This window comes from Rhipicephalus microplus, unplaced genomic scaffold (genome assembly GCF_043290135.1).
Source record: "Rhipicephalus microplus isolate Deutch F79 unplaced genomic scaffold, USDA_Rmic scaffold_16, whole genome shotgun sequence".
NCBI lineage: Eukaryota > Metazoa > Arthropoda > Arachnida > Ixodida > Ixodidae > Rhipicephalus > Rhipicephalus microplus.
Genome location: NW_027464589.1, coordinates 6,134,560 through 6,149,077, shown reverse-complemented (window position 1 = coordinate 6,149,077; position 14,518 = coordinate 6,134,560).

The following is a 14,518-nucleotide window of genomic DNA, read 5'->3' as shown; positions in this document are numbered from 1 at the left end:
TTTTATGGAAGAGACAGGCTTGAGGTGATGAGAAGTCAATAAAGAAGCATTGCCACAGAAAGGATTGTCTCAACAAAGGAATTTGGTTCGTCGGGGTAACGTACATTTGGCAATGTTTTATGTACTCTTAGAAACGCTCCACCACTTGCAACAAGGGACAAAAATAAGGTGGGGCTTGCAGAAAGTTAACTCATCACATAACCAGAAATTTTGACCCAGGACAAGAAAAGGAACAAAGACGAGTGCTCACTTTCAACAAGATTTATCTTGAAGAGCAAACATATATATTATAATGTAAATGCAAGGTCACAAGCGGTATCAGCGTCGGTACAGAAGCAGCAAGAGCTAGCCGGATGTACGGGCAGCGTCGCAGCAGCAACCATGCAGGCACTCCTATCTCGTGCCTCGCGCCCACATGTCGATGTCGCTGCAGTAGTGGGCATTCCTCTTCACTACACTTCCTCCTCTGTCGGAAAAGGAGCCATCCAGGCGACTCACGGTGAACAGAGTACGAGCGGGTCGTAATAAGGTTTCAGCCACTGTACGTGAACAATTTCACATCTCCGAAAGCGCTGGTCTGTGGATGGCGTAACAGGTTCGACGATGTAGTTAACTGGTGAAGTCTGCGAGACAATGCGGCAGGGTCCCTGGTATTTTGAAAAAAACTTCGAGGAAAGCCCTGTAGGCACAGCGGGAACCCAAAGCCACACAAGAGTGTCCGGAACAAAGTTAGGGTACGGGTGGTTATCGTCACGCCGAGATTTTTGTCTCCATTGGTCGATGGTTGTGAACGACTGGGCGAGCTTACGGCATTCCTCGGCGCGGCGGGCAGCTTCAGAGATGGGCGTAGACTCGGAGGAATCGGGGTGGTAGGGCAGAATGGTATCTAGTGTGGTGGAAGTGTCTCGGCCATATAACAGGAAAAATGGTGAAAAGCCCGTAGTCGCCTGTGGAGCAGTATTGTAGGCGTATGTCACAAAAGGCAGAATGAGGTCCCAGTCGGAGTGGTCTGAGGCAACATACTTTGATATCATATCCCCTAGGGTACGGTTGAATCTTTCCGTCAATCCATTCGTCTGCGGATGGTAGGCTGTGGTAGTCCGGTGAATAATACGGCATTCCGCAAGGAGTGCGTTGACGACTTCAGAGAGGAACACACGTCCTCTGTCGCTGAGAAGTTCGCGCGGTGCGCCGTAACGGAGAATGAAGTGCCGCAAGAGAAAAGAAGATACGTCGCGTGCTGTGGCAGCAGGCAAAGCGGCTGTTTCTGCGTATCGCGTCAGATAGTCGACAGCGACAACAATCCAACGGTTTCCGGAAGCCGTGAATGGAAGAGGCCCGTACAGATCGATCCCAATGCGGTCAAAAGGCCTGGCTGGGCAAGGAATTGGCTGGATCGGTTTAGAGGTATGATGAGGCAGAGCTTTCCGTCGTTGGCACTGCGGGCATGACTGAATGTACTTGCGCAAAAAGGTGTACATGCCTCGCCAATAAAACCGGGAGGAAAGCCGAGCGTATGTTTTGAAGATGCCCGCATGTGCGCACTGAGGGTCAGTGTGGAAAGCTGAACATATTGCAGCACGAAGATGGCGAGGTATGACGAGTAACCACTTTCGGCCGTCGGACTTGTAGTTCCTCCGAAAAAGGAGGCTATCGCGGACCTCAAAGTGAGCCGCTTGACGGCGCAACGTTCGAGAAGATGGAGAAATCGACGGGTCTGAAAGGAATCGCAGAAGAGTGCTGATCCAGTCATCCTTACGTTGCTCAGACGCCATGTCACAGTTATCTGGGAACGCAACCATTTCGTCCACAGCAGATAAACATGCAGAGCTTTCAGCGGACATAGGTGAGCGTGATAAGGCGTCGGCATCAGTGTGACGTCGGCCAGACCTGTAGACAACACGCATGTCGAAATCTTGCAACCGCAAAGCCCAGCGAGCTAAACGGCCGGAGAGGTCCTTCAACGTGGATAACCAACAAGGCGCATGGTGATCGGTGACTACGTCGAAAGGGCGACCATATAGGTACGGTCTAAATTTACCTAGAGCCCATATAATTGCCAGACACTCCTTCTCTTTCACAGAATAGTTCTCCTCCGCTTTGGTGAGAGTACGGCTTGCGTATGCGACTACATACTCCTGGAATCCCGATTTACGCTGCGCGAGCATGGCGCCGAGTCCAACACCGCTGGCATCGGTGTGTACCTCCGTCGGAGCAGTCGGGTCGAAATGACGCAAGATTGGTGGCGAGGTTAACAGACGGCGCAACTTTTCGAAAGCATCGTCACAGGCGGGTGACCAAGCGTAACTTTTCGAGTCACTGCGTAGAAGTTCAGTCAAGGGGGCGGTGATCATAGCAAAATTCCGAATAAAGCGGCGGAAATACGAGCAGAGGCCAAGAAAGCTGCGCAGATCCTTCAGAGACGCAGGTTTAGGGAACTCTGCAACTGCCCGAAGCTTGGCTGTGTCAGGGAGAATACCCTCTTTAGATACAACATGGCCGAGGATGGTGAGCTGACTTGCGCCGAAGCGGCATTTCTTAAGGTTGAGCTGAAGGCCGGCGTCAGTTAGGCACTGCAGCACTTCATCTAGCCTGCGGAGATGCGTTGGAAAATCCGGTGAAAATATAGTCACGTCATCCAAGTAGCACAGGCATGTTTTCCACTTCAGGCCACGCAAAATATTGTCCATCACCCGCTCGAATGTTGCGGGTGCGTTGCAAATACCAAAAGGCATGACACAGAATTCGTAAAGGCCATCAGGTGTGACAAAGGCCGTCTTAGGCTGATCTTCAGGTGCCAGAGGGACTTGCCAGTAGCCACTCCGTAAGTCAATAGAAGAGAAGAACTCCGCACCTTGGAGGCAGTCAAGGGCATCGTCGATTCTCGGTAACGGGTAAACGTCCTTTTGAGTTATTTTGTTAAGACGACGGTAGTCAACACAGAAGCGAATTGACCCGTCCTTCTTCTTAACGAGAACGACTGGAGATGCCCAGGGGCTGTTCGAAGGTTGGATGACGCCACGCTTGAGCATGTCAGCTACTTGGTCATCGATAACCTGGAGCTCGGCTGCGGACACGCGGTAGGGTCCTTGATGCAATGGCGCATTGGTACCCGTGTTGATGCGGTGACACACGGCTGACGTGTGGCCGAGGGGAGTATGCTGGCAGTCGAAGGAATAACGGAACTTGTTCAGTAGTCGTAGAAGCTGAGCACGTTGCGAAACGGTTAACGTGTCGGCGATGGAGCTGCTCAGTACGTCTGGCCTAGCAGTCTGCGGCGAAGAGGCACAGGTCACTCCGGCGACTTCGTGTTCGGCGGAAGGACCAGCCGGCATGTCGATAATTGCAGAAGGGTCGAGACTGTAAACACGCCCGACGCACTCACCCCGAAGTAGTGTTACAGGACATGACAACAGGTTCGAGATGAGTAGTCTGCTAACGCCGTCATGAAGTTCTAGAAGGGAATAAGGTAGCGGCGAACACTTGCGATGAACGAAAAGAGCAGATAGCGTGAAAAAGGCACTAGACTCGGCGAGAGAGTTGCAAGACACCATGGTAAGGGCAAAAGAGTGCGGCGGTATGATGACGTCTTCAGCAACAAATAGTTTGTCCCCGGTTTCATGAGCATCAAATAATAGAGCGTCGTCAAACACTTCAAATGCCACCTCAGCGCGAGAGCAGTCGATGACGGCCTTATTAGCGGAGAGAAAATCCCATCCCAAAATCAGGTCATGGGAGCAGGAATCCAACACTAGCAATTCAACGACATAAATGAGTCCATCAATCGCGATGCGAGCAGCACAAGCAGCGGCCGGTGTGACGTGATCTGCGCTGGCTGTACGAAGTGATATACTAGCTAGTGGCGTCATAACTTTTTTCAGCAAGCGGCAGAGTCTAGCACTTATCACTGAAACTGCGGCACCAGTGTCGACAAGAGCGAGTGCAGCGACGCCGTCCACATGTACGTCCAGAACATTCGTTGGTGAAGTGAGAGGCCTTGGTCTTTTCGCTGGCGACGCAGTTCCTGCCTCTGGAACTGCGGCAATTAGTTTTCCCGCTCCGGCGATGAAGGACGACGACGCATCGGCGATGGCGAGTGGCGTCGAGGTGATGATGAGCGGCGGTTAACAGGAGGGCGGTGGTCGGCGTACGATGACATCTGGTCGGGTGGCTGAGAGTCTGTGAACGAACGGCGCGGTGGCACATAAAGGGCAGGTTCGAAGGTCTGGTCGTAGCTCTGTCGGTAGACAGGGACGCGCCGACGGCAGTATCGCGCTATGTGGCCAGGTAGCCCACACCCAAAGCATATTGGGTGATTGTCGAGTGTACGCCATTGTCCACTATTCTGGACGGACCTTGGCTGAGCGAACCGAGGAGTGGGTCGGAGCGGCACGGCTGAGGGAAGTGACGTAAAAGTCTGAAGAGGTGGTCGAGCCGCTACTTCAGCATAGCTTAGAGGTGCATTTACCTTGGCTCAGGCAACAGGGCTCGGCAAGGGTGAAGTGTCACGGGCAGATGGCAGAGCCGCGCAAACTTGCTCCTGGATGACCTGGCGAATGTTTGCTGGCAGAGGTGACGCTGGTTGGCCGGCTGTTGATAGCAGCGATAGCTGACGAGCGACCTCAGCACGAACAAACTCCTTAATCTGCGATAGCAGCGACTGAAGGTCAGATGTGGTGGTCAGGCTGGAGAGGGTGTCATCCGGGACGTCAGGGCGTCGAGTGAGAAGACGCTGTCGTCGCAGCTCGTCGAAACTCTGACACAACTCAATGACCTCAGAGACAGTGACAGGGTTCTTGGAGAGCGGCATTTGAAAGGCGTCGTCGGAAATGCCTTTCATGATATGTCGCACCTTGTCAGTTTCTGCCATAGACCGGTCGACACGCCGGCAGAGGTCGAGGATGTCCTCTATGTAGCTGGTGAATGTCTCACCAGTTTGTTGGGACCGGCCTCGAAGGCGTTGTTCTGCGCGAAGTTTGCGCACACCAGGGCGTCCAAAAACATCTGCGATGCAGGTTTTGAAGGTAGTCCAGGTGGGGATATCCGCCTCATGGTTTCTGTACCACAGCTTGGCAACATCCGTTAAATAAAACATCACGGTGCCAAGCTTTGTGGGATCGTCCCATTTGTTAGTAGCGCTGGCTCGTTCATACGATTCCAGCCAATCCTCAACGTCTTTCTCGTCGGTGCCGCTGAAGATGTCGGGTTCTCGCAAGAGCTGTGCACCGGGACAGCTCCTGCGAGGCGAAGCCGGTGGGGGTGTGAAGACATCGTCGTCAGGCATGACGGGCGGCAGCTTTCGGCTACGCAGTTCCAGGACTGGGATCGATACCCAGCACCTCCACCAAAATATAATGTAAATGCAAGGTCACAAGCGGTATCAGCGTCGGTACAGAAGCAGCAAGAGCTAGCCGGATGTACGGGCAGCGTCGCAGCAGCAACCAGGCAGTCCTATCTCGTGCCTCGCGCCCACGTGTCGATGTCGCTGCAGTAGTGGGCATTCCTCTTCACTACAATATATATACTCTTGAAATGCAAAAAACAGACAAATCATTCAAAAAGCCCACAACTGCCATGGACAAAAACCTTGCTTCCTCACGAAAGACAATCGTTTTGACAAATCCTAGAGAGAGAGTGAGAGAAAGTGCTGACGCAGTTCAGCTGTAGTCTACAAATCCTTTTCGCCTCGACAATTTCTGTTGTAGTTTTTTTTTGAAATGATAATGGTGTCACACAAAAGTGGTTTGGCGCCACGCCTGCTGCAGTGCAAGGCCAAGAAACGATTGCGACCATTCTTGAGGTTACAAGCATGTTCATTGCAGCCGGTGTTGCTGCGAACTGCTTTTGCACGACACCGTTATTGCTGGAAGAAAAAACAACAAACAAAATGACAAGAAAAATTATCGAGACAAAGAGGATTAGTAGACTAGAGCTGAACTGTGTCAGCACTCTGTCTCTCTTGGGCTTTGTCAAAACGAATTGTCTTTCTTGAGAACATAAGATAATTGCGCATGACATTCGTGGGCTTCTTGAATGATTTGCCTGTTTTTCACATTTCAGGAGTATATATGTGTTCGCTCTTCAAGATAAATCTTGTTGGAAATAAGCACTCGTCTTTGTTTCTTCTCTTGTCCTGGGTCAAATTTTTGTGCGGTGTGATCAGTTATGCATTACCAGCATGCCTAACTTCATACTTTCGATCCCTGAAATCAGTCCTTGAAGGGCCACTCACCAGGTCCCATAACAAATTTTAGTTAGACTGTGGAAGTTGTTATGTGTCCGACGGAGAGCATTATACCACAAAAAGTTTTTCAATTGGTTCATTATGAGCTCAGAAAGCATTTTTTTAACAGCAGAAAACAAGGATGAAAGGAGGCAAGCCCAAAACCCTTGCCACTCCCCCGTGTAGCCTTCGCAAGCCAAATCTCTTTCCTACCCTCTCCAGCATCCAACCAAGAGGTCAGGTGCACATGACGTGCTCAAACAAGCCCAACCCCCGAGCACGCGAGCGGTATTGTTTTGTTGACCAGCATTATTTTGTGTCTACTGCCTGTTTCTGCGAGATTGTTTGGAAACGCTGGCTTTGATGCGGTTGAAAATACGAGCATAATAAGTGCTCGAATGCGAAGGACCATTAACAGGCGTCTGCTTGATGCAGTAACCGCAGGGACACAAACGCATGCAAAACGCCGGCCCACCAGCTCCGCATCTCGTTGCAATTCACAGGGGAAAAAATGAAAAAGACAAACACATTCTCACATTGTGTCTCAGTATGTATCCGAGGTTTGATTAATTTCTTTAAGCAACAAATTACATTAACTGCGCATGGCAGGTTAAAGAATGTTCGCCATGTCCCGTGCCACTGTTGGCAGCGTCAGAGCACAGTCGTCTACATAGACACCACTTGTGACAGGAAAATAAGGAGAGCCTCACAGAAGCATAAGAGTGCTCTTGTTGTGTGCTCTTCTGTGGGTGAAGAGGAAGCCAGTGCTGGAAAAGCAGCTGTGCCACAGGCTGTCGGCCAGTGTGGCAACAATGAGTGGAAACTGGTGCAGTCAAACAAAAGCCGGCGAAAGGCTGCGGCACTGCACGAGCAAGAACAGAGCTCTAAACTGTGTGCAGACAGTGAAGGCAAAGTTCTTGCTGTGACAGCTGCCAATTCCATCAGGTCCATTTCACCTATGACAGCCGTTGTAACCCAGAAACAGATTGTCTGCTTCTTCCTCTGTCTGTGGTAGAAAGCCTGAAGGACGAGCCAGTGTCTCGTACAACGTCATTTGTGATAGTTTTAAAAAGGTGCAGCGTGTTCCTAGCAAGCACTTTAAATGACTGCTCAGTTAGTTCTGCGACTCACTGTGAATCTGTCATGAATGATGCTGTGAACGAGGTTTTTGTCTGCAAAAGCCATCTACCAGCACTGACTCGGAATTGTATGCAAATTGAGCGCAATCCTGGCACAGAGGCTGGTGACCCTATGGAAGCTGGATGCACTGCAGCTGTGCAGTACAAGTATTGTGAGGCTGCTTTGACATCCAGAAGCAGGCCTGCCAGCCCTGGTGCCCAGGCTATTAGTGTAAACACTGGTGCCAACCCAACTGTCCTCAATAACCCAGTAAGTACACTACATGGTGGGGGTATCAAAGTTTATTTAAATGCAACATTTGATAACTTTCCTTCTATTAAGCAAAGCTTTGATGAGTGGTGCAGGGAGGGCAGGCATGTAGTCATGATAAATAGGAGTAATAAAAGCCCATTCACATCAGAAGTCAAGGACTTTGAGTATATTAGAATTAAATATAGCTGCCTTCACGGTCGCACAATAAAGCCCAGGGGGATAGGAAAGCGACCAAATCAAGCTTACAATGGTACTGGCTGTAACATGATAGTATCGGTAAGCCTATGTAAATCGCCTACTCTGCACTACAAGATAACTAAAGTACAAGGTGAGCATAACCATCTCACAGAATATTATGATTTGTATTCTCAGAAGAGGCTCCTGAAATATGGAAAAAAAGAATAATTCTTTGACTTAGCTAAATGTAATATTGGCGCAAAGGATTTTAAAAACTTGGTTGAACAGAAAACTGGTAAGAAGTTAACTACAAAGGACATCAATAATTACTAGCAAAGATTTTCTATTCCTATCCGCAATGAGCAGGCTCATGGTGAAATGGTTTTAAAAAGAGAGAGACATTGTTAAAAAATAATCCAAACTGGGTTATTCACTATGAAATGAATCAACATAATAACCTGCAATTCATACTTCTTCAAACAACGCACATGTGTTAGATTTTGAAAAAGTATCCAGAAATTCTATTTATTGATGGAACTTATAAAGTGAATATTTATTTATTTATTTATTTGTAGATACTGCAATCCCACATGAGGGATTATAGCAGGGTGGGAAGTACAATCATAAAATGTTCCTAGTTGAACAAGAACAAAATACGGAAGCAAAGTACCGTTCTCAGAATTACAAAAAAAAGGAAAAACTGATATACAAAATTCACGAATACATGATCAACCATGGCGACAAAATACAATTCAAAATGTACAGGATAATAAATATTCCAGAAACAGAGTCACATACGCAAGGATTGGAAAAGAAAAAAAAACACACGGGTGATAATTCTACACAATTTCAAATATATACACATATATACATACATATACATACACACATATGCACACATATATATTATGCAGTTAAACACAAGGCAAACTTTTCAAGTGATGGCTGTAAAACAACGTCATTAGTTAGGTTGTTCCATTCCCCGACTGTTCTCGGAAAAAATGAATACGTGAAGCAGTTATTGCGTGTTTGAAAGGGCGTAATGGAGAGGTTATGGCGATGCCTTGTCGGATACCCAGAGGAGAAAGACAATAATTTGCTAGTGTCTATCTTATAGTGCTTCTTAATTAGTTGATATAAAAATTTGAGACGAGAAATTCGGTTTCTTTCAGTTATTGGTGGAAGATTAGCTCTCGCTAGCAGTGCACTAACAGATGTGCGACCATAACTGTTGTATATAAAACGGGCTGCCTTTCTGTGTATTTTTTCAATCTTCTTTTTATTAGTCAACGTAAAAGGATCCCATATAACGACTGCATAATCTAGAATGGGTAGAACTGTTGATTTGTACGCCAGCAAGCGCACAGTGGGAGTGGAGTGCTTGAGAACTCTCCTAAGAAATGAAAGTCTTGTGTTAGCACAAGCTGCAACATAATCGATATGCTTATTCCACTTCAAGTTGTTTGTAATGAACCCCTAGATACTTGTAATACTGCACCTCAGCAAGGTATATATTGTTACAGCAATATTGGAACAAGAGGGGCTCTTTTTTGTGTGATATGCGCATAAATACGGTTTTTTCAAAGTTTATGGGCATCTGCCAACTGTCGCACCAAGATTTAACTTTTTGAAATGCGGCATTTAACTTTATTTGGTCATTAGAATTTTTTACCTCGGAGTAAATAACGCAGTCGTCTGCATAGAGTTTTATGTTAACGGGTATGTCATTCACAATGTCATTGATATATAAAAGAAAAAGAAGCGGACCAAGTACCGAACCCTGGGGGACGCCAGATTCCACAGAAAACCTCTCAGAGCATTTATCTTTAAATACAACATATTGCTGCCGGCTATGAAGGTAAGATAAAATCCATTTAGTTAACTGCTTGTTTTTGAGTATGTTGTCTAGTTTGAAAATTAATTTTTTGTGAGAAACCTTATCAAACGCCTTTGAAAAATCCATAAAAATTGCGTCAGTCTGCTCACCATTATTAATTGTCAATGCAAAATCGTAAACGGTCTGAACTAATTGGGTACAAGTAGAGTAGCCTCTTCTGAATCCATGTTGAGACTCGGATAGGGCATTATGAGCAGTTAGAAATTCCGAAATATGGTTATGAACTATATGCTCGAGCAACTTACAAACTGTTGACAATAGTGATATTGGCCTATAATTACTAATTTCATCTTTCTTACCCTTTTTATGAAGTGGTTTCACTTTGGCTGTCCTCCAATCGATTGGCAGCTGTCCTTCTTTCAACGATTTTGTAAAAAGAATGCAAAGATATTTGGCGACCCATTCAGCGTACCTTTTGAGAAAGGCATTGGGTATTTCGTCAGCACCACTAGATTTTTTTACATCAAGTTTCAAAAGCATGTTGAAAATTCCCTTTTCACTTACGGTAATGTCAGGCATCGGCGGTAATGGTGACACAAAATTAGGCAGTTTGCCATCATCATTAGTAAAGCAGGACTGAAACTGCCTATTGAATGCATTTGCAATTTTTGTGGCATCAGTAATTTGGACACCATTAATGGTAAAAGCATCCACATCAGTATAAGATGGGGAAATTGCTTGCCAAAACTTCTGCGGCGAACTAGTAATGAAACTAGGTAAAGAAACTGAAAAATATTTGTCTTTGTCAGCTGCAACTTGTGTTTTAACTTTGTGAGACAAATCTGAAATTTTGGATTCCAGGTTTACGCAGTCGCCTACAGATCGACGTTTTTTCTTTAACCTCTTTAATTTTCTCTGCAAATGTATAGTAGAACGACTTATCCAGGCATTCACACGTTTGTTTTTCTTGCGTATCAATGGCACAAATTGTTCAATACATTCATGTATAAGTTTTGTAAAAGAAGCCCAAAGATTGTGAACATTTGCATCAGTGCGAGAGAAATTATCTAGATGAAACGAAAGCACGTCTATTATAGCTTCGTCATCGGCTCTGGAAAAGTTTCGAAAATATGAAACTTCGTTAGCTTTGTCGACTTTAACATTGCTGAGGCTAAGGAAGACGGCCTGATGATCGGAAATTCCTGGCATGATTTGAGATGTGGCGTTCTCGAAAATGCTACCGCTTACGAAGAAAAGATCTAGTAGAGTCTTACTGCTATCCTGAATTCTTGTGAAGCCTTCAACAACTTGAGTAAGGTCAAAGGCAAAAGCAATATCAAGCATTGCCTCTCCTACCTTGTCATTACGACTTTTGGGGGACATTGTTAGCCAGTCAACATCAGGCAAATTGAAATCACCAGATAGGATTATCCGATCATCAGGTTTGACATGGTCACATAAATACTCCTTCAACACATCCATGATAGAAGCATCAGAGTTAGGGGGTCTGTACATGGCACCAACAATATACCTAAGGCCGCCACTATAGGCTTTGCAGAATAAACACTCAATGTAGGCAACTTCAGGCATCAAGAATACATTAAGCACTTTTGTAGATTATACAAACTCCACCACCCCTACTACCACGATCTTTCCTGTAAACTCGGTATTCTGATGGAACGAATTCACTATCGTATATTTCATCACTGAGCCATGTCTCAGTCAGTATAACAATATCAGGATCGTTAGCGATAATTAGCCCCTCAAGCTCTGTGCTTTTATTGACTACGCTCCTACAATTGATGTTAAGAAGTTTACAATTGATTTTACAATTGATGTTAAGAATATTGAAGGTTATGTTCTCTCTATATTAGTTCAAGATGGTCGTGGCCGTGGGAGACGTGTGTGTTATTTCATTGCATTTCATTTCATTTCATTTCTCTCAATGCAAAAGGCGCTACAGAGAGGAGTGGTGGAAAAAACAAGTAACAATCTGCACAAACAAATGGAGCATGTTTAAAAAGGGTATGCGTTTATGGTACTCTTGAAGTTGGCCGGGTCAGTGATGGATGCGATGGAAGCGGGAAGGTGATTCCAGTCCGTGCTTGTTTTGGGCACGAATGAATTAAAATGGAGGTTTGTACGGCTGCTTGTAATTCCAACTTTGAAGTGGTGATAGCTGCGGGATGAAATGTAGGATGGCGGCAAAAAAAGCGAGTTACTCAGTGAGTGCATGGTATGGTACAACTTGTGGAAGAGGCAAAAGCGCGAGATTTTGCGGCGAAATGATAGGCTAGGTAGATTTAAGGTTGACTTCATATGGGTTACGCTTGCTGTACGGGAATAGTTCGACAAAATGAAACGAGCGGCGCGATTCTGAATTGCTTCGATGCTAATGATATGGATGTTTACGTGAGGATCCCATACAGACGATGAATATTCTAGCTTTGGTCGGACTAATGTTTTATAGAGCAGAAGTTTCAGTTGCATCGGGGCAAGGGAGCAGTTACGGCGTAAATAACCAAGTGTGCGGTTAGCATTGTTTTTAATAAGGTCAATGTGAGACTGCCAGGAAAGATTGTCAGAAATTGTAACGCCAAGGTACTTGTAAGAGCTAACTTTAGTAAGGGGAGAATTATTAAGTACGTAGTTGGTAGAAATATTACATGTTCGACGTGAAAATCTCATTACCTTGCATTTAGTAACATTAAGGTTCATTAGCCAAGTATCGCACCAAGATGAAACATTGTCTAAGTCACACTGAAGGGCAAGGTGGTCAGAGGGTGTTTTAATTTCGCGGTAAATAACACAATCATCGGCGAAAAGTTTAATAGAAGAAGAGATGTTATGTGGCAAATGCCTAATGTAAATAAGGAAGAGTAGTGGGCCAAGAACGGATCCTTGGGGGACGCCAGAGGTTACGGGTGAGAGGGGGCGTTGGATTCATTCGCAGTTACAAATTGGGAGCGGTCTATTAAAAAGCATTCAATCCATTTTAAATTAGTTAGCATCAAGATTAAGTTTGTTTAGTTTTAGCAGTAGTTTATGACATACAGTGTCAAAAGCTTTAGCAAAGTCGAGAAAAATACAGTCAACAAGGGAAGAAGCGTCAATGGCAAGAAAAAGGTCATTAGTAAAGCAGAAAAGTTGGGTCTCACACGAGTACTGTTTCCGGAATCCATGCTGGTGATCACTAAGGAACGAGTTGTTTTCTAAAAAAGTGATTATGTGGGGGTAGATGACGTGTTCCATGAGCTTACACGGTATACTTGTTAACGATATGGGCCTGTAATTGCGGGGGTTATGAACATCACCTGATTTGTGAAGAGGAACCACCTTTCCCGCTTTCCAGTCGACCGGGAGGCAATGACATTCCAAAGACTGTGTGAAAAGCTTACATAAAATGTCAGATGAGTAAACAGAGGTATTATGCAAAAACTTTGCACAGATACCGTCTTCACCTGGAGGACTGGCTAATTTCATGTTTTCTATCAATTTTTGTATGCCGACACAGTCAAATAAAAGGGGTTCCATGGGAACAAAGTTGTGGGTGGGGGTATCGGGAAAGGAAAGTGCTGTAGATTTAACAAAGCACGATGAAAACACAGAGCTTAAAATGACACAACACTCTTCTTTTGGTACACGGCTGTTATCATCATGGATTAATTCTATCGCCTTTTTTTTTCATTTTCCCTAATCATCTGCCAAAATTTCTGTGGGTTAGTTGCAAGCAGGGAGGGAAGCGTTTGTTGATAATAATTTTCTTTTGCAACGGATAAGGCGCGAGTGTACTCGTCAGCTGCGTGATGATAAGCGGACCACCTTTCCGCGTTGTTAGTTAGCTTTGCCCTTCGAAAAATTCGTTTCTTTTTATTCAGTAGTCGTTTTAGTGTAAGCGTGAACCAAGGGCCTATCGGAAAAATTGCCATGGTGGATACTGGAAAACATGGTGGGAGTAGTGGAAATAATAGTGGGCATGGTGGAAATAATACTGGGCATGGTGGAAATTATGATGGCCATAGTGGGACGTAGTGGAAAATATGGTGGTCATGCTGGGACATACTGGGTGGTATGGTGTACAGATGATGGGTAAAGTGGAAATGATGGTGGAAAGCAGAGGCTAGATAGTGGGCAATAATGGGACACTCTGCCCACCATTGCGATAATGCTGGGAAGCCCTAAGCATATGGTGGGTGGTGCTTATTATGGTGGGCTACATGGTGTACCAAGTTGAGAAACTCCTCCCACCATTGCGATAATGCTGGGAAGCACTAAGCAGATGATGGGTGCTGCTTGTTATGGTGGGTCACATGGTGTACCAAGCTGAGAAGCTCTGCCCACCATCGCGATAATGCTGGGAAGCAGTAAGCAGATGATGGGTGGGCTTATAATGGCGTGCAATTTATATAGTGTACAAAGCTGGGTCTGTACACTACATGTTCTACCACCATGATTTCCACCAAAGGTTAGGCCTACTGACCGAGCCCGTACAATTGTGTTATCCGTGCTCTCGGGTTTCAGAATACATGATTACGACGATTAAGTATGACAATACAACGCAGCCATATGGCATCAATTAACCTAAATGAAGCATTTTTCATTGTGTATGGTGACCGCTCAAGAAGCAGCAAACATCGATGCGACGCGATTAAAGCACTCCCAGAGAACGTATTTAAGTGTCTTCTCACCGACAGCCGCCGGTCACACTCGCCAGCACTTCTCTTGCTTTTGTACGAGAACTCAGACGTGGCAATTCGGGTGCTCGGTGAACCAATATGATAGCGTAATGTTTCCGGCACACTGCATTCGTTTTGGCCAAGCCGTTATGTAGTTGTTGCTTTAGCGAAAGAGCTACAGCATTGCGCTGGCGCGACCGCCCTCTACATTGC